General features: G+C 38.5%; 1 protein-coding gene across 2 annotated transcripts in view; it reads right to left on the minus strand.

Annotated features, from left to right (window-relative positions):
• The window catches only part of CMSS1 (cms1 ribosomal small subunit homolog), a 344,697-nt gene that overhangs the window by 28,638 nt on the left and 295,071 nt on the right, over nucleotides 1–20,988 (minus strand). The window lies entirely within an intron of this gene.

The following is a 20,988-nucleotide window of genomic DNA, read 5'->3' on the forward strand; positions in this document are numbered from 1 at the left end:
TATAAAATTGAAAAGTGAAGATTACCTAGATGTCTTACATTAGGGAATGTTTAATTATGGAACATTACTACAACAGGACTTTTTACAGCCTTTAAAAAATTAAGAGTTTACAGTGACAAAAAAACATCTGATGATGATAATTAGTGGTCATAACTACCATTGCATTTACTACATGTTTAAAACTGGGCTTCATATACATCATCTTATTTAATTTTTGCAATATAACCACAGATTTTATAGATATAAAACTCTCCATTTTCAGATAAGAAAACTGCTGTTTAGAGAGGTGAAGCTATACAAAGAGATACACTCAAAAGCACTAAGATAAAGTAGGATTTTAAAAAATGTTCAAGTAACCCACAAGAAGGCAAGAAAAATAAAACAGAGATATGAAAAACAATGAACAAACCAAAAAATGGCAGATTTAACCTCCAACATATCAATTAATACATTAAATGTAAATGGTATAAACATACAAATTTAAAGACAGAGATTGACAGAATGGATTAAAAATATGACCTAATTATATGCTGTATATAAGAAACCTACTTCAAATATAATTATATAAGAAAACTGAAAGCAAAGAGGTGCAAATGTTGGTCAAAGGAAAGCAGGAGTGGCTATATTAATATCAGAGAAAGTAGACTTCAGAGCAAAGAAAATCATCAGAGAACAAGAGGGACATTATACAATGACAACAGGGTAAATCTATTAAGAAGACATAGCAAATCCTAAATGTGTATGTACCAAGTAATAGAGCTATAAAATATGGGCTGCAAAAACTGACTGAAACGAGAGGAGAAATACATAACTTTAAATCCTTTCTCAAAAATTGAGAAAATGGCTAGACAGAAAATCAGTAAAGATATAAAAGAATTGAATCACACCACCAAGCAAAGGATCTTATCAAAATTTGTAGAACACTCTAATCAACAACAGTAGAATACATGTTTTTTCCAAATGTCATGGTACATATACCAAGATAGATCACATTCTAGGCCATAAAGCATCAACAAATTTAGAAGGAATTGAAATTGATAAATAGTAGGTACAAAAACTTATAGCAAACATTATAGTTAATACAAGGCAGAGATGTCAGCTCTCACCAGTCTTATTCAACACAGTGCTAGAACTTTTAACCAGTGCAATATGGCAAGAAGAGGAAATAAAAGGCATATCCATCAGGAAGGGAAAAATCTAACTGCCTCCACTTGCAGATGACATGATTATTTACATAAAAAAATCCCAAGGACTCTAAAGGCTACCTTTAATCCTGTGAAAATTCTTATGTTGGCTTCTATCAGTGGGGCCTGTTTTCACTTAATATTCTCTAACCCATGTTCATCTGGGATCCTTCAGGAAAATCTTGGCTAACTACACAGCTCTCCTTCTTCATGTTGCCTCTGCGTGTTGTTCCATACTATAGGTTCTTGCACCTTGTAAATTAGCACATAATTTTACCCTGCCTCGCATGTGCTGGTATTGCATAAATGCTAGGCTTTCTCTCCATCTGAACCAGAAACTCCCTGAGAGTATCTGTAAGTACCCAAAGTACTTGGTCTAGTGTTGATTGACAGTAAACAGCATGCCCATACTTATTGCTTTATTTACATTTTCATTATAAAATAATATATATTCTTTATGTAAAACATTAAATCCCTTATACAAACTTCCTCATATCATTTTATTAGCTTTAAAAAATCACATTAAAATAAAAAGGACCTACAAATAAATAAATGCCAAGATCAATCCCATTAATGTTTAAAAATCAAGTAATGATCTTAGAAAAAAAATTCTTTTTTTGTTGAGATAGAGTCACGCTCTGTTGCCTGGGCTAAAGTGCCATGGCGTCAGCCTAGCTCACAGCAACCTCAAACTCCTGGGCTCAAGTGATCCTCCTGCTTCAGCCTCCCGAGTAGCTGGGACTTACAGGCACATGCCACCACACCGAACTAATTTTTTCTAGTAGAGACGAGGTCTCGCTCTTGGTCAGGCTGGTGCAGACCTGAGCGCAAGTGATCCTCCCGCCTTGGCCTCCCAGAGAGAAAAATTCTAAACTCTGTATTCCTCCATTCCCTAAAATTTGCTAACTGAAGAACACAGTCTATATTTAAGCAGTCTAGTTGAAAATAAAAACATTCGTCCCTCGATATGCATGGGGGATTGGTTCCAGGACCTCCTTCACATGCCAAAATCCAGAGATGCTCAAGTCTCTGGTATAAAATGACATAGTATTGGTATATAACCTATGCATAGCCTCCTGTATACTTTAAATCATCTCTAGAGTACTTACAATACCTAACAACAATGTAAATGCTATGTAAATAGTTGTTACACTATATTGTTTAGGGAAAAATAACAAGTCTGAAATACTCAGTAGTTTAAAAAGTATTTTCAATCCCCAGTTGGTTGAATCAACAGATGTGGAACCCACAGATACAGAAGGCCAACTGTAACATATTTTTTAAAGGTATGTGACTCTTACACACCAAAAACCCATGAGAAATACTTAAAATACCTTCTTAATCAAATGCTCTAAATCTGAGTTATTTCTTGTTCCAAAAAATTATTTCATCTGAAACCTTTTAACATAGAAAATGAGATCATCTCATATCACTGGAGGTTGAATAAATTAGTTGTTTCCTTACACTGCGATGTTTTTTGGTCCCAAGGTGAAAACTGCTTTTCTGAAGTAAGGATGTTAGCTCTGTGATTTTCATTAAGAGAATATTGAAAGAGAAGCATGGGGATCCAACTTAGCCAGCCTGGCTCCAGGACCCAGGTTCCTCTAGGACCGCGGGATCTGAGGAGGTTAAGCTGGGCCAGTGCCACTTAGTCCCAGTGGCCGATTCAGCCCATGAAGTGGAGTCATAAAGATAGCGCTGTCTCTTCCCTAACTCCCTGAAGACTCTACTTAAAAACAGACACTGCCAGATGGGATTGGTTAAATTCTTCCAAAAGGGGAGTCAAGTACACTGTCCTTTTTCAACTCATGGCAACAACATCAAGTGAAAACAGAAGGCTGCACATCTTCTCTCTCTCAATCCCCACCTTCATCCTCTTTATGAGAAGTACCTGAAGTCCAATTTCCCAGGATTTTCCTTAAAATTCCAGGTACTTGCCTGCAAAAACCCCTTCTAGGGGAGGGAGAGACCCTGGCAAAGGGATTATACAATTGTTCTTTAAAAAATTGCAAAAGAAAGATTTAACCACAGCATGTTAAGACCATGGTCTGTTTCCACTCTGAATTCTCCTCTGTCACATTCTGGGAGCATTTTGGGGGTCCAGTTAGAGTAAGCTGGTTGTACATACATTTAGTTTGAGCTTAATGGGATATTTATGTAGTTTGCAATCACATCTGTCTATAGATTTTTGCTAGCTGTTCTAAAGCTGGAATGCTGCCAAAAATACTCCTACCACCCTGTGCTAATTCACTAGACATTCTGACACAAAGTGGGTAGGGCTAGAGGGTATAGATGATGACATGAATGTGCCTGTAGCGCCTGTGTCTAGAATGACATGGGAAGTGAGGGGGAAACCAAGTTTGGAATGTATGAAACCTGAAAGTAGTCAGGGAAAATTCTTCCAGTCATCAAAAATATAAAACTGTGAGCAGAGAATTAGGTTCTCATTTTGGTCTATTCAAAATGGAAGGTCTCTCCTATAGGAATACATACAGTAGATGGTCCATTGTATGTATAATTGCAAAGAAACCATATTTTTTTTTTCTTATTTGATTGGGGGGTGAGTAAAATAATAATTTTCAGACTTCCTGTGTTTATAGCTGTTTTTATTTCTTTTCTTATTTAAAAGATTAATAGCTTCTTTCATAACTATTTTGTATTAGTAATTTTGCATTCTTTTTCTAAGAGAGGGCCCACCAAATTATATAAGTTTCAGGCCTCAAAAAAAACCTAGATCTGCCCTGGGTAACAACTTTGCTCCTCTCTTATTAGTTCTCATAGTTAAGAAAAGAATAAAGCAAACTATTGAAACACATAACAACAGTGAAGAATTTCAAAAGCATGATGCTAAGCAAAAGAGGCCAGACTCAAGAGGTTACATTAACGTATGATTTCATTTATTTAACATTATGGAAAGGGCAAAGCTATAGATCAGTAGTTAACCAGGGACTGGAGGTGAAGGACTTCTTGGAGTGATGGAAATGTTCTATATGGATTGTGATGGTGGCTACACAATTTTATGCATTAATTAAAATTCACAGAGCTTTTAAAAATTCCTTTTAAATTTGTTGATGCTTTATGGCCTAGAATGTGATCTATCTTGGTATATGTACCATGACATTTGGAAAAAATATGTATTCTGCTGTTGTTGATTGGAGTGTTCTACAAATTTTGATAAGATCCTTTGCTTGATGGTGTGATTCAGTTCTTTTATATGTTTACTGATTTTCTGTCTAGCCATTTTCTCAATTTTTGAGAAAGGATTTAAAGTTATGTATTTCTCCTTTCATTTCAGTCAGTTTTTGCAGCCCATATTTTATAGCTCTATTACTTGGTACATACACATTTAGGATTTGCTCTGTCTTCTTAATAGATTTACCCTGTTGTCATTGTATAATGTCCCTCTTGTTCTCTGATGATTTTCTTTGCTCTGAAGTCTACTTTCTCTGATATTAATTCTCTATGTAAAACATATCTTTTAGTAAAAAAGTTAATTTTACTATTGTAATTATTCCTCAAGAAACCTGATTTAAAAAAATAATGCTAGAAGCCAACTTTCATCAATTTGTAATACTTGCCTAATATCATACAACTAATAATTGGCACAGCTAATATTTGAACACCAGATATTCTAATCCCAGAGTTCATAATCTTAACCCCCACACTATCCTTGCATCAAAAGATGTTGCTTACAGCTTAATGAAGTTTTCTTCTATTCTTTTATTCTTTTGCTATCTGTTGCCTTTATTTTTAAATCATGAATAAATGTTAAATGTAATGCAATGCTTTTTGTTTTTGCATTTATTGAGACGATTATGTGGGTTTTCTCTTATAATCTGTTAATGTGGTGAACTGTAAAAATAGGTTTTCTAATGTTAAACCATTCTAATTATTCCTAGGGTAAACCCAAACTGGTCATGACATATTTCTTTCTCGTAGATTTTTTTCATCAATGTTCAAAAGTCAGATTCATATAATGTTCCTTTCTAGTACTTTCCTTGTCTGGTTTAGGTATTAAGGTTATATTACTTTCATAAAAGATCTGGGAAACATCTTATCTTGTTTAAATCCTCTGAAATAGTTGTATATAAATCACGGGCCATCATTTGCCAGCCCATAATTGATTTTTAAAAATGTTTTAATTTTTTTTTAAGGAATATATAGTTTCTAATTGTTAGGTACAGATTTCTGTAGATGATCATAGATAAACTTTTTATGTTTTTCAAATCTGTTACATGTTTCTGAATTATGTTTTATCTATCAATCACTGAGGTGTGTATTAACATCTCCCCCTCTGATTCTGAATTTGCCCATATTTTCTAGTAATTCTACCAATTTTTATTTACATATTTCATAAGTAAATTAGGTGCATGCAAGTTTAGAATTGTTATGGCTTCCTGTTGAATTGTTCCTTTCATCATTAGGTTGTGACTATTTTAAACAATCTATCTTGTTCAATTTAGTTCAGTTTCACTTTGGGGGGGTGGTTCTTCCATATTTCTAGAGGTGGTCAGCTGTTCTCTGGGAAAGCTACACTACACACACTGAAAAGTAATGCTGGATACACAGCTGTACTTCAACAGTCTAAAGTGTTTTGCTAAAATTACTCATCCCGAGAAACCCGAATGTTTTCTTTGGCCACGAGAACCAGGGCCGGGAACTACTCTTCAAGAACCATGTTCCCAGCTCATTAAGAGACTCCCACTGAGAGTGGGATCACTGAGAAAGAATACAATTCCCACATCCAAAGAACAGGACCCTGAGACTGAACTCTGAAGGCCTTAAGGCCACACGAGCAATACAGATCACAGGGCAGGGAAGGGACGGGAAAGGCAGTGAGAAGCCTCATCAAGGAAGGGGCTCTGAATTCTGACTCCATCTATACTAACAGAGGTTGTGTAGTGAAGGGGGGTCCACTTTTATTGCTTCTGTACACTTTTCAAAATAATTTCTAGAGATATGCTATGATTAAAAAAGAAGAGTTTACAATGTATTTGGCCACACCACAAAAGAATCATACTCAGGGATCAGGGATAAATGCACATCGGGGAAGGATACCAACTGGATATCAGACTGAGACAGGGGGTGGGGGGAGGGGATGGGTGTATGCCTACATGATGAGTGCATTGCGCACCGTCTGGGGAATGGTCATGCTTGAAGGTGCTGACTCGGGGAGGTGGGAGGTGGGGGGAGGGGATGGAGGTATGACTACATGGTGAGTGCCAGGCGCACTGTCTGGGGAATGGACAGGCTTGAGGCTCTGACTCAGGGGGATGGGCGGGACATGGACAATGTATGTAACCTGAGCTTTTACCCCCATGATGAGCTGAAATAAAACAAACAAACAAAAAAACTCAAAAAAGAATCATACTGTCTGTAAGTGTATCTCTCATTTACTCTAATTGTTCAGAATGCCTGTTCTCACTTTATCCTTGTTGTCTCTCCTTTTCTATAAAAATCTTACCCCTGTCCTCCAAAATTCAGTTCAAGCTTTACCCTCTATGTTAAGACATTCCAAAGCAGAAACAAGACTTTCTTAGGGCAATATAGCAAGCAGTTGCAACTTTCACTGAGAAAGGAAAATGGGGAGAAAAGGAGACAGGGCCTATGTGAAAATGAAGAATTCAGTGGAGGAGAGGGCCGCAGGAGCAGCAAACCCAGGGTCAGGTCTGTCACGCCCACTGCAGGGCATCTGGTTGTTTTGAGGGTGCCGCTTGGTGGAGCTCAGGAAGGCTGGACTGGCCCTCGGGCGCACGTGCTGGGACACTGGACCACACACAGTCTTCTGCAGGCCTGTGGTGGTATGTCAGGCTTTATGTTAGTGCCACCCTAATTGTGTGTGTTTAGTTTTTCCTACCTATCAACTTTTTCTTTTGGCTTTTTTACTCTCTTTTATAAAGCAAAATACTACCTTCTCCATCTCCCTAGTGCCTTCAGATCTCTTCTTCTCCCTTCCTCCAAAAGATTTGATAAAACAAGTGATTCTGGATACAAGTCTCTGTGAGTTGGCTGTCTCTATCGGAAGTTTTCTTGTCACTCTGAACTGAAATGGGGAGTAGGTGATCCCTTTCCCCCTTTCATTTTGCTATTTGTAGTGACAAGGCTACAGCCTGATATACATTCCAATAATGCTCCTATTTTCATAGCTGAGGATGTCGCTGGCAATGGATCTGGAGTTTGCTTATCAAATATGTTGTCAGTTCCCACAGAAAACATTAAAGTTAGACAATTTGGAATAGGATGGCAAGACACCAAACAGCGGTCACTTTATGGGTCCTGACACTCTGACAGAAGGTAAAATACTAAGACCAACAAGATCACCTGAAAAATGCATGACTGAAGGAAAATGCTTCACCTTCTTTTTGTGGGACAGTTAAATGCTACAAAATTTCTGTTGCCAGCTACAAATCAGCAGAACTAATTCTTACAGGTTATCTTCTAAAAGTTTGCTCCAGGTTAATAATGTTATATTTATTTATTGTTAAAAATGCACACAGGAAAGGGTCCTCAAGAACCACTAGCCCACATCAAAGACGAGCACCAGGGCCACAGGAGCCTGTCCTCTCGTGTGAACACCCACATGCATGTCTGGCACAGGGGCTGTGGAAAGGGCCCTGAATGCCAGAAGTCAGGTGCCGCAGGACCTGCCTTCCCTTTAAGTTACAACAATGCAGTGGTCATCCAGATACCTGGGGACAGCTTGGCAGGCAAAACAGCTACTTGCTGTCCATCCTGCAATAAGGTATTCTTTTCTTTTGTTTTTTTCTTTTTAGCTTAAAGAAAAAAATTAAGTCAGCTGAAGTGACATGACCTCAATTTCAGTCCTGAGTTTTAGTTGAAACTCCACTCTTCTTCTTTTCTAGTTTGTTTTAAATGTTGGAACATTTACATAATTGGGGGAAGTTTTCAGGCTATGAATAATTTCAATTCAGTCTTTTCTGGCTAACTTTGGTGGAATTAAATGAATAGAGCTATGGATGCTGGCAGTGGCATTTTGGGCCTTAATATATTTGTTATATTTACCAGATGAGCACTTCGTACACTTGGAAGCACTGCTGTTTAAATTCTCCATTCTTGGAATAGAAACCAATAATAATGACAATAACTCATAGTCCTCACTTTATGCAAGATGCTATTCTAAATGCTCTACATAACTACTCATTTAACTCCCAGATCAATCTTATGAGATGGGTAGTGTTGTTATAGTCTGTTTTACAGTGGTAGAAACTGAAGCACCTGCCCAAGGTTAATGAATGAGAGAACTAGGATTTGGACCTAGGCAGTCTTGATTTCAAGTCTGCTGGGAACCACTAAGTAACGTTGCCCCTCAAACTTGGAAAGTACATTCAGTAGCTCTCTGGTGGTACTGGTCTCTAAGCAGGGTATTAGAATTCATGGGGTTTTATGGGTATAGCTCAGTATAATATAATACTGTATATTATATTTGACTAACACTCATCTAATTGGGCAGAAGCTGTTGCCTGTGGCAGGCTGGCTCCCTCCTCCAAAAAACCCAAAACCAGTTAGTTCAGATATCTGTCAGTAACTCTCCACCACGTCTCCCATTCTATATTTTAGCTAGGGAGAACACCTATCCTGGTTTGCCTAGGCTAGTCCTGGTTTATGCTTATTGTCCCTAAATCCCCTTTGTGTTAGGGTCTGTCTTATTGCGGGGCTTCTTTACCATATTAATATGGATTACTACTCCAAGTGAAGAAATGGAGATGAGGCCATCCTCAGGCTTATTTGATCCTAGAACCCCTCTTAGCAGAACACCTGTTAACAGAACAGTGCTCTGGGTACTTATTTTGGGAAGTGCCAATACAGAGGAGGGATGGAGGAGGTCCTAGAAACCCTAAATTTTAGCTGAAACTGTTGTGATCTTGGGCAAATCCTTTCATGCCACAGTTTTCTCCATTGTAGATTGATGAAGTCATGCAGCTGTGATTTATGTTGCTCTTCTGGTTCAGGCCAATTGCTATTAAGAATGTCACATACCCTGAACGTGTCAAAATTTCCAGAGTGACGTGGAATGCTGAAGTACAGAGGGATAGGGTAACATTTAAAAAAATATAGGTGAACATGGCCCATTATGTGAGCATGTGAGTTACATAATTTCCCCCCCGAACAGCAATTTCACAAGAAAAAAGCCTATGAGGCTACAGCTAGACCTGCTACCCACTCACCCTCGTTATAAAGTGCAGTGCCAAGGAAGAGAAATATTACAATGGAAAAACACACTATTTCTGTTAAGACTGCCTGCCCTTTGGCTTTCACAGACTTCAACTACCTATTTAGATTACTTAATGTATTCCCCTAATGTACATCTTATAAATCGTTAAAGGTAGGTGTAATGTTCACCTGCCCTGCTTGAGAAAGCTTAATTTTCTTACCTAGCTTCTCAACGGAAAAAGCCTTTTCCTAAATGGCTTTTTTGCATAGTTTAGGACAAGGTACTTCATTGCTACATCCTTAAAGTTTCCTATTTATAAACTAGGATATTAGCCTATTAGCTAATTACCAACTATATGGAAAGTATACAGAGAAGACTGTGTTTGGAATGATCCTCAAGAAGCACAACTCTGAGGTCTTACATGATGGGGTGGGATAAAGCTGAGATGTAAGTCTAATGGAGTGAATGAACAGAGACTAAAATACGACTTGATTTGTAAGTACTATACCACCAATTTGATGGGGTCACCATTTTTAAAAGTCCATTTTTACCCTTTTCCCTGATATAAAAATAATATATGCTAATTGTGGAGATTTCAAAAAATATAGAAAAGTAAAAAGAAAAAAAATTTGGTCCTACTATAAAAGACATCCACATTATAATTTTGACGTATTTACTTCCATCTTTTGTTCTGTCTCGGTGTATGTATGAGTATATGTATGTATTTACACATATATACATAACTTTACATATCTGGAATTATATATCATATGCAAATACTTTATCCGTTAATATTGTACCATGAGCATTTCTCCATGTCCTTAGTCTTAAAAAACATTTTTAATGGCTATAAAACAAATGATTGTTTGTCTACACTATATTTACTTTTTCTTCTATTATTAGATTATTTCCAAAATTTGGCTTTGTAACTCTAGTATAATAGACATCTTTATATGTAACATTTTATATATTTCTGTTTAGAATGGATTTCCAGAAGGGAAACTGCATTGTAAAAAGGTATGCATGTTTTTAAAGGGTCTTAACAACTTCTAAACTGTTTTCCAGAAGGTTTTGGGTCAATTTACAAGTTATCAACACTGTATGAAAATGCTTGTTTTATCATACCCCAGTGGATATTATCTTTTTAATATTGCTAATAGGTAAAAATAGTATTAACATTTTAATTTGTATTCATTTGATTATGAATGATACTAAATATATTACTCTGTTAGCCATGTGTATTTCTTATGTGAACAGAATGTTCTTAAAACCTTTGTTCATTTTTCAAGGAGGGTTTTAATGCTTCCCTTATTAATCTGTATGACTCTTTTAATGTTACAGTTCATTTTAAAAGTTGCTTTTATCTTTTAATTTTTAAAGTTACTTTTGATCTACAGATGTTTTAAATTGTAATAAGATCATATGTATCATATTTTTCATTGCAATTATGCTTAGAAAAGTTCTCCCCTGCCCAAAAGTAGATACTTTTATCAGTTTGTTAGAATTAAATCTTTTTTTTTAAAAATTTAACTTAAATCCATATGGAGTAGATTTTGTTGTTTAGTATAAAGTGAAGCTCTAACTTTATTACTTTTTCAAATATCTAATCAATTGTCCCAACATCTTGCCAAATGATTCTTCCCTTCCTGTCTTGTGATGGCACTTTCATTTAATCAAAACACAAATTATACAAGTGCTAGGGTATAGTTCCATTGATCTGCCTCTAAGTGTTCTATTGGTATCACACTTTAATGTTACTTAAAAAAACAGATTGAGCTTTCTCTTTTTTATTTTCCTAAATGGCTATCACACTAGGTTGCAGGGAGTAGCAAGGGAAAGCCAGATTTAGGCCAAAACCTCCGAGAGAACTGGGAAAGGGCTGAGGAAAATGGGGGTCAGTAGTGATACGGGGAGGTAGATCAGGCTAAGTTAGGCCCAAAGCTGTTTCCCTCCAGAATGCCCTGGTTTACATCACACCTCTATCTCTCAATAGCTGTTTCGCTTTGGGCAAGCTAGTTCATCTTTCTGTGCCTTGGTTTCCTCATATATAAAATAGGTTGTTGAGAGAATTAAATGAATTAGGGTAAAACACTTAGAAGGGTATATGGCCCGTGGTAAACATCATTATTGTTCATTTGAAGTTATCTCCCACCTCCATCATGCCACGGAAATTACTCTTGCTTAGGACACCAGTGATCCCCTAATTGTCAAATTGGTATAGGGATTAAAGTTACAGGCTCTCTAGAATCAGGTTGCCTAGATTGGAACCCTACCTCTGCCATTTATAAGTTGTATGATGTTGGAGAAGTTACTTGCTCTTTTTGTGCCTTAGTTACCTTATCTATAAAATGGGGATATTAATAGTACCTACTTCATAGGGTTGTTACATGGAATCCTGACATAATGAATCTAAATCACCTAATACACAGTCTGGCATATAAGTAAATTCTCACAAAATGGTCATCATAGTCATCACCTCACTTGATTGCCCTGGGGGGCATTTGTCACTGACATCTACTCTCAACTTTTTGACACTCTCTCCTCCTCTGTTTTCTGGAGCACTCTGGTTTGGTTTTTAACTCATCACTTCATGTGCTTTCTTCTCTCACTCACACATTAAAATGCTGGCATCCTCCACGATGTTCTCCACTGCCTATTCTTCGGTGACCATATACCTTCTTGGTGTTCCTTCTTCTAAGCCAGGAGGTAACAATTTTTTAATATTAAAGGCTTAGATAGTATATACTTTATGCTTATTGGCCATATGATCTCTATCACAACTACACAGTGTACAATACGTAAACCACTGATAGTATGTAAATGAGTGGGTATAGTTATGTTACAACAAGAGTTTATATACAAAACAGCCCACAGTTTGCCAGCTCCTCTGCTAGGCAGTTGTTACACCTCAGGTGTTCACATTGCATCTGTCCTCTCTGTTGGACTGTGGGCTACCTGAAGGCCAGGTGTCCTCTCATCCATGTATGTTTTGCATGTAGCAGATAATCTACCAGATATATTTGATAAACATCTGCTGAAACACTGAATGAGATGACCACATAATATGAGTCTTAACAGTTCAAAAGTTTGTTGTCCTATAGGGAAGAAATGAGCTCTTCAGTAGCTACAAAAACAAACCTATAGAGAAGACCTCATAGCTTATATAGTGCACTGAAACATCTAGTACAATTAATCTTTTTTTCCCAAATGTGAAAGGGAAATTCAGGTTCAGGAAATTCACAATTTCAAGGACCAAGTAATATTGCAGACATCAAAATAGAGCTGTCCAGCGTGATCTATAAAACAGGACACACTTTATGGGAACTGAGGAACAGCTGTTTCCCCATTTCTGGTTTAAGAGGGGAAATAGGCTATAGGGCTCAGGGGTATATGTTAAGCATATGGAGAAAATTTATTTGCTTAAAGAAATGTGACATGGAGCTGGCAAAGTGCTAGGTTTGTAAGAGATAATGTCCTGGTGGGTGAAATTAAGAGGATAAGGAGGATATATACACAGTCATTTCAGCACCGTGATTAATGCAAAAGGAAACGGTAATAAACACTGAAGGGAAAAAAAGAAAAATAAAGTGGAAGCTGAAAAGAACTGAATATGCTCTAGGGAAGACACTAGCTATAAGAACCAAGTATCATTTGTAGTCATAATGACTTTAGTAAAACAAATTTTAGATAAAGGTGACACTGGTTGAGGGAAAAATATGGAAACTGAAACCTCAGTCAGAAGTAACACTGTGAACACTGAGTTTGTCTACAGTGTAGAGGATCTTTATGGAGCTAAAAATACCTGAAAAATATATTAAAGACTCTGGGGGAGAATCTTAGACTTCTGGAATACACTTAGAAATAGGTAATAGACAAAGAAGCATGTTTAAATTTTTCCTTTTAATTTTCAAGTTCAAACTTAACCAGCCATAATATTGTTTTACTATAAACATTTGCTGAACTCCTGTTAGGAAAAGATCATTCATTTTGTGTGACTCAACATATTCTCTCAAGTGGCAATGACCAGAGAACACTCTTTAGAATTTCTTAAAATCATAAAATCATTATTGCTGTGAAAAAAGAACCTGAAATTTTTTTTAAAAGAATAATTAATGTTGGTTTCCTTTAACCTTATACTTCTCTTTCCCTCCTAGGAATTATGGAAGGATTCCTTGTGTGGCCACATGGACATTAATTCATTCATCCTTCAAATATTTAATGAGAACCTGCTACGTACCAGGTACTGTGCTAAGCCCTGAGGAGGAAAAATGAGTAAGATGTGGTCCTTGCTCTGAGAAGCTGACAATATAGTGGGAAAGGCAGACATGCATAAGCAATTAAAATGCAGCGTGACACTACAGTGATGGAAAACAGATAGGAGGTGGTCGGGGCTTGGGGTGGGAGGAGTAGGGCTATAATGGGAAGCACCAGGGAGTTATCCAAGATGATAGGACTGTGCATACTGACTGTGGTGGTGGTCACACAAATCCATACATGTATGAAAATTCATAGATCTGTACGTCAAAAGAAAAAAGGTCAATTTTACTGTTTGATAATTTAAAAATTAAAATAAAAAATATAACACGACAGACGCCGATCAACAGAACATATGGATGATGGTATATTCATACACTAGAATACTGCAGAGCAATGAAAGGAATGGACTACTGATAGATGCAACAAATCGGATGACTCTCAAAAGCATTACTAAGTGAATGCTGAACTCAAGAAGCAGACACAATGAAGTACATCCTATGTGATTTTGCTTACAGGAACTTCTAGAGTAGGCAACATTACATATACAATGACAGAAATCAGATCAGTTGTTGCTTCTGTGGAGGGGAGTGAGGGTGTCAGGACTGACTGGGAAGGGATCTTAGGGAATTTTCAGGTGTGATGGAAATGTTCTAGGTCTTGCTCAAAACAGATTGAACAGTACATGTAAGATCTGAGTACCTTAATAAATGTAAATTCTACCTCAATTAAAAAAGTGTGCATTTAGCTGTCTTGCTTGTATTTCACAGCATAGAATTTCTAATACTGTTTAAAGTTGTAAAAAACATTAACAACCTTTCTACCATATGTTATTTTATTTTTAAGATCAATTGGAATTTCTTTTGGTTTCGTAGTGAAATACATATAAACATCCAATAATAAATCTTATGACAAAAATAATTAAAATCAACGTGCAGAGTACGTAGCAGCAGGGGGACAAGAAGGGCAGAACTGTGCATTCTGCTGGGCTGAGGATCTGTTGCTGCATATTGGGGAAGCCGTCCAGAAAGAGGGGACTCTCATGTGGATGCTGGAGAACAGAAGCTCAATGCACAGACCAGGAAAAGAAGAGCATTCCAGAATAACATGATGTGAGATATGAGAAGGGCTGGCATGGTGCTAAGATCTTTTATCTGGATAGTTTAATCCTCATTATTATTCTCCATTTTTCAGAACTGAGGCTCTGCGCGGTGCAGGGCCTGGCCCACTTTCCCTCATGTCGGCGGGGCGAGCGTCCCACAGAGAGCTTGGCGCTCACGCTTCCCTCCAGGTGTGCTGCCGCCTCCCCGCCACGCTGTGGAGCCTGGCCTACACCGTGGTGCTGACGGGACCTAAGGACTTTCACCTGACCAATCTGCTCTGAGAAGACAACTAGATTCTGACAGGAAGGGACCATTGGGGCTGTAGTCACCAGCTTTTCTTTTTGCCTTCACTCACCTGAGAGCAGAACTATTTCCAACAAGGTCATTAGGTAACAGTGGCCAAGCAGTGATCACCAAGCGCTGTCTCCACACTGACCCCTGCCCCCTTCCACAAAGACTGCCCCTGCCAAGAGGTTCTAATTTGGGGACTGAGTCAGCAATGAGATGATGATCCTCTAAGTTTCTAAGTGGGAGACTGGATACTCTTGGGGTCCCCAAATCTAAATGGGAGTGTGTATGGAGTGGACAGGCCCTTATGGGTGAATTTTGTGCAGATGTTCTTGCCAACTCTCCCAGGGGATACTGAGACACTGAGGTAAACAGGATTTGCTGGCCAGCTATTTTCAGGTCTTGGTGATGATCTAGATTTTTCTGGTCCCTGGATCAGCTAAGCTACAGAACTCTATCAGGCTTGGAGGTTTTAGAGACATCCTTAAAAAGAGGACATTGCTTCCACGGTGCTCTAAGGATTTTGGTTTTCAGCTGGCTGCAGGAAGGCTCTCAGAAGATCCCAGGGCCCGTTCTCAGAACAGAAACTTCCTAGGAAAGTCCCTTCTACTGGACAGAGATGAATGAGGATTAGGCCAAGGGCTTGGCAATGGAGAATTCCCTCAATTGATAATGGCTTTAAGATAATCATAACAAAGTTGCACAGAGCTCTGTAATGTACAAAGTGTGTTCACATTCACTATCTAAACATGATTTTGAGCCCCACAACTACTCTGGAGGTCAGTAATTCACAGATTTGAAACTGAGGCTCAGAGAGGTTAAGTTACTGAGACTTGCACGGATTGCCCGACTGCCTGCTTTCTTTCCTTAGTTCCTTCCCTCATTCTCTGCCCAACTTTCTTTCATTTTTTTTTCAATATCTAGCTTCTAGCTACTAGTTAACTCTGGGTGATCTTATTCTATCTAGAAAAGATTTAAGGCAGCTTACAAGGTTATAAAAAATAAGTATAAATTTAAAGTGGGAGTGAATATTAAAGAAAAATAAGAAGTAGACCCGAAATCAATCCAAAAGTTATGATAAAGATATTATAATGACTTATATATTTGCTATTGATGGAGCATGACTTAGATTCTACTAAGTTTGTAGGAGCCAATGTGGAAAAGGAAACCTGGTCACTATTCATAGTGTCTATAGGCTAAAATAACAGCTACAATAACAAAACAGTCAATTACTCAGGAGAAGTACAACTGTTTTAGGTTCCTAATAATTATAATTCAAGTCATAATGCACAGTAACTTCCTTTGATTATTTAGCAGCTTTGAACTAGGCCTTCAAAGGTGATTTTGGTTTCTACACTGTCATTCCAGTATATAAGAGAATTTACCATGTTGTGTTTTAAAAGACATGAAAAGTACACCATCTTTCCAAACTTATAAAGAAAATTCCATTTATAGAAATCAAAGTATGTGAGACCCCAATGAACTCACTAGTCACAGAAACAGTTCCAGGACTTAGGGAGATGGGCAGGGTGACTATTTCTATACTTCCTACAGGGGAAGAGATAAAAACCTACCCACCACAGCACAGGAATAAATAGATCTTCATAGAGATGTTTTATCTTATTTTGTAAGTTGTTTTAATCTTGTGATAAAGACTTGGTGGCAAATATCAACCCGACCCTCTACATGATAAATTCCTTATGATGACTGTTTTTAATATAGAAAAGCATTATTCCTGAGTGCCATTTTCTATGTTGTACATCTTGCAGCATTCAAGCCCTGGGGCTAGAGTATATTTTTATTGGCTAGTTTATACCTTCCTCACTCAGCTCTCCAGTTTCCCTTATTTTTATGCCAAAGAACGGACACAGCGTATTTCTGTTTTATAATTTACATATGTAGAAAATACGTCCAAGTCAGGATGCCCCTTTCATCCACAGGAAGAGTCTGGGGCCACCTGACTAATCGACACGACAAACCCAGAAATAGAAAAAGCAATCTCGCTGGAAGGGAGAGACAAGTGAAAACTTCTAAGCCAGCACACAGCTAAGGTGCTATGTCATATGAAATTAATTCTCTGAGGTCAGTGATTATGGTCAGGTTACAGCCTAAACCTAATTCTGCCTGCTAATTACTTGGCCCATTACAACATTTATTTCACTGAAAGATGCTCAGTTATGACTTCCTAGGGTGGGCTTGGGGCAGACAGAAGGAGCAGACAGCCGGAGAAACAGCAACCCCTTTCTTTTGCAAACAGAGGTGTCTCCCAGGCCCCTAACTGAAATGATTATTTCCTGCCTCTCTAAGTGAGGGATCAGATGTGTCACGCTCCTCCCTTTACAGCAAAATGAGGCACCTGAGATCACAGAGCTCTTCGGCAAAGTGCAAAAGATAACTGAAGAAACTGTGTGATGTTCTGTCATGAAACACTGAAGTGAGATAACAAAACCACCCGCCATATGGGAAGAGGAAGAGGCCAGGGCATACATGGTGTGGCTAGAATGGTGCAGGTATACATTTCTTTGACTTCTGAAGACTGACCTCTCCCCAGTAAAGAGATTTGGAGTGGTGCTAAGAAGGAATGGCAATGGTTGGATGGAGATGTTGGGATAATGCAAGTACTGTAAACAGGGGCAGCTCTTAAACACAGGGAGTCAATTAGGACAATGGCCCTTGCTTAAGGGTGGTGTCAAGCAGTGCCTGATGGAGTGACGGTGGGGATGGGGGTGAGGAACAGAGTCTGCAGGTAGATCTGAAAGCTAGTACTTGACAATGTGAACTGACACACAACTAATCAATTTACGAACCACTGCCATCAATAATAAAAAGAACAGCAGCAGTAGCTGCTGCTACTATATGTTGAGTGACTGCTCTATGCCAGGACCTTGTGTCCACTATCTCACTAAGGAGTGCTGTCCCCTGCTTTTCCACATGGGTCCAGGCGACCCGTTGCCATTTGGAGATGTATTTCCCCTTCTAGGATGTCCTTGATGTTCAAGCAAGGCTGTTGGTGCCTGCATAACAATGCTGGGTGGTGAGGACTTAGAGGTCTGGGAGTGACCCACCCAGTGACTGGTTTGCTGCAGGCTCAGAATCACATGAGGCTACTGAGAAGGTCAGCATCACCAGCTGTGACTTGAGGTCATTAGAAAGGCCTGAGCTCTCCAGCTTCTTGCTTTCTCTCATCATTCTCATTTCTGCCCCCCAAATGGACTCACTATGAAAGAAAAGAAGGGAAAGACTGATGCCTGCAGCTCAAGCGTGGTTTAATGGCCAGAAACTAGACTTGTCACATGTCATCGAATCATCATAGTGTTAGTGACAGAGTAAAGACAGTTGTAAAAACAGCTGCTATTCCAACTTCTAATTTTCAAGTTACTATTGGGGCTGAAATCTCTCTCACCTCTGAGTTTTTATTTTGGAAAATCTCCAAAGCACACTTTTAGCCACACTTGAGTAACTGAAACATTAAAACAAAGTAATGTTTTCAACCACATTAAACTCTAACCAGATGCTCTCAAGAAACTTTTTGTATGTACACAGAACCTTTTATTCTAGTAGAGAGTCATTTTATTCACCCCTGAACTGTACGTGCCATAGACTGAAAACATAGTGCTGTGAGAGCCATGGTAACCCCTGACAAATACCATCTCCAGAGGAGGTCAAGAGGATCCAACCGGTCTCTCTCCCCAGACCACTGAGAGTCCAAGTGAAATCAATGTAATAAACATTTATTAAATACATTTATAATAAAAAACATTTATTAAATTTATTAAAGGTGCTTTTGGCACCTTTTCTTCTGTTAAGCACCAGGCAAAGAGAGAGATGCTTTGGGCATTTAGAGTAAAAGTAGTATGAAGAAAAATTAAAGACAGTCTGCTTACAGTCCATGAGTTCTCAGTTACCATCCTTGGGACAATCCCAGAGTACGACCGGCAATACCTTGGCAGGTAGCATTTGGTCCCCCAGCAGCCATTTTGACCCCTTCCATTTTCCGCATGACAGCCAAAAAGATCTTTTTAGTTGTTCTGTTTTTTTTTTTCGAGACAGTATCTCAGCTCTGTTGCCCATGCTAGAGTGCAGTGGCATTATCATATTAATAGCTCAATGCAAACTCAAACTCCTAGGCTCAAGCAATCTTCCTGCCTCATCCTCCTGAGTAGCTGGGACTACAGATGCGCCGACACACCCAGATAATTTTTTTTTCTGTTTTTTGGTAGAGACGGGGTCTTGCTCTTGCTCAGGTTGGTCTTGAACTCCTGACCTCAAGAGATTCTCCCGCCTGACCACCCAGAGTGCTAGGATTACAGCGTGAGCCACTGTGCTCAACCCAAAAAGATCTTTTTAAAATATAAACAAGATCATGTGCCCAGGTTAAAAGTTCATAGCAATTTGCTTTTATACTTAAAATAATACCCATCCCCTCAGCATGCAAAGCAAGACTCCCCATGAGTGGGCCTCTACCTCCCCCTTCAATCTCCCACTGCCCTCCTCCTTGGCCCATTATAGCCCACCATGCTGATCTCTTGGTGCCTAGAACATGCCAACTCCTTTCTTGCCTCCGAGGCTTCATGCTTATTGTTCTTGGACCCGAACTGCTCTTCCTCATCTTGCTCCTTCACATCACTCTAGTCTTGGCTTAAATGTCGCCTTTTCAGAGAGTTCTCTGACACCTGAAGTTTCCCTTCTCCCCCTTCTGTCATGATTTCCTTTCTATCATAGCACTATCCCAAGTTGTAATTATCTAATTTATTTGTTACCTTGTTTTTATCTGGTCCCTCCCATAGATTTTAAATTCTAAGATGGGAGGCACCAATAACATGTACTTTTAAAATATCATATCTGTAGAGTTCAGGATAGTGCCTAGACACAGCAGACATGCAACACATAATTACTAAATAGATGAATGAAGTGAACATAGCTACAAATAATAAATTAAGAAAAAACAAAAAATAGGGGCATCTTTTAATTTTATCTTATGTTTTTATGACCATACATACTATTATACTACTATAAATCTGGATGTCTATTAGAGGTTTTTCATGTATTCATTTTAACCAGGACCACCCTGACTGTACTTGAGAGGCTGAGAGAACGAAGATCTGACTTATGGTTGCAATTAGACAGTTTCAACACGATTGCTTTGAAACACCAGGTTTGGCACACAATGCGTTTTGAATAAGGGGGGTGGAGGGAGTTCCCAATTGAAGACATTTGCGGTTGAAAGCAGAGTTCCTATTATAGATGTGGCATGGTGTTCCGTAAGTTAAGAAAAGTTGTAAAGAACCTTAAAGTCAAGCACCAGAACACTAAGAATGAATAGTATAAAGTATTCCTGGGAAGCTATTGTGAAGCTGGCTCAAGGGGGAATATCCTTGCCACCCTGCCATTTGGCTCTGGTCTAGGCTGCCAAATCATGGAGTTGCCTGAAAACTCAGAAGTACCCTGGCTGTCAGTCTCTGCCTCCCCAACCCTGCCCAGTAGCTAAAATGGAAAATCCTGAGTCTTCAGACTGTGTCTTGTCTGGTTCTTCAGCCTGTGAATTCAAATCCAGCAGGCTACCAGGAGCCCAACAACAGCAAAAAGGGAGGTCTAGAATTGTCTTACTGTCTAAGGATGATCACTGCCTAAGGGGTAGGCCCTGGATACTTGTATATTTGATGAACAGCAACCTTTCTCTAATGACCTCCTGATTTGCTTTTAATTTCTCTGATAGGAGAAGAAAAGAAATAACAAAGATCAGAGCAGAACCAAATGAAATAGAGATTAAAAAAAAAGGATCAACGAAACAAAAAGTTGGCTCTTTGAAAAGATAAAATTGATAAACCACTAGCTAGACTAACCAAGAAAAGAAGAGAGAAGATCAAAATAAATACTATTAGAAACGAAAAAGGAGACATTACAACTGATACCACAGAAATACAAAAAGATTATCAGGGACTATCATGAACAATTATACACTCACAAGCTAAAAAATCTAAAGGAA

The sequence above is a fragment of the Lemur catta genome, chromosome 1 (genome assembly GCF_020740605.2).
Source record: "Lemur catta isolate mLemCat1 chromosome 1, mLemCat1.pri, whole genome shotgun sequence".
In the NCBI taxonomy this organism is placed as follows: Eukaryota; Metazoa; Chordata; class Mammalia; order Primates; family Lemuridae; genus Lemur; species Lemur catta.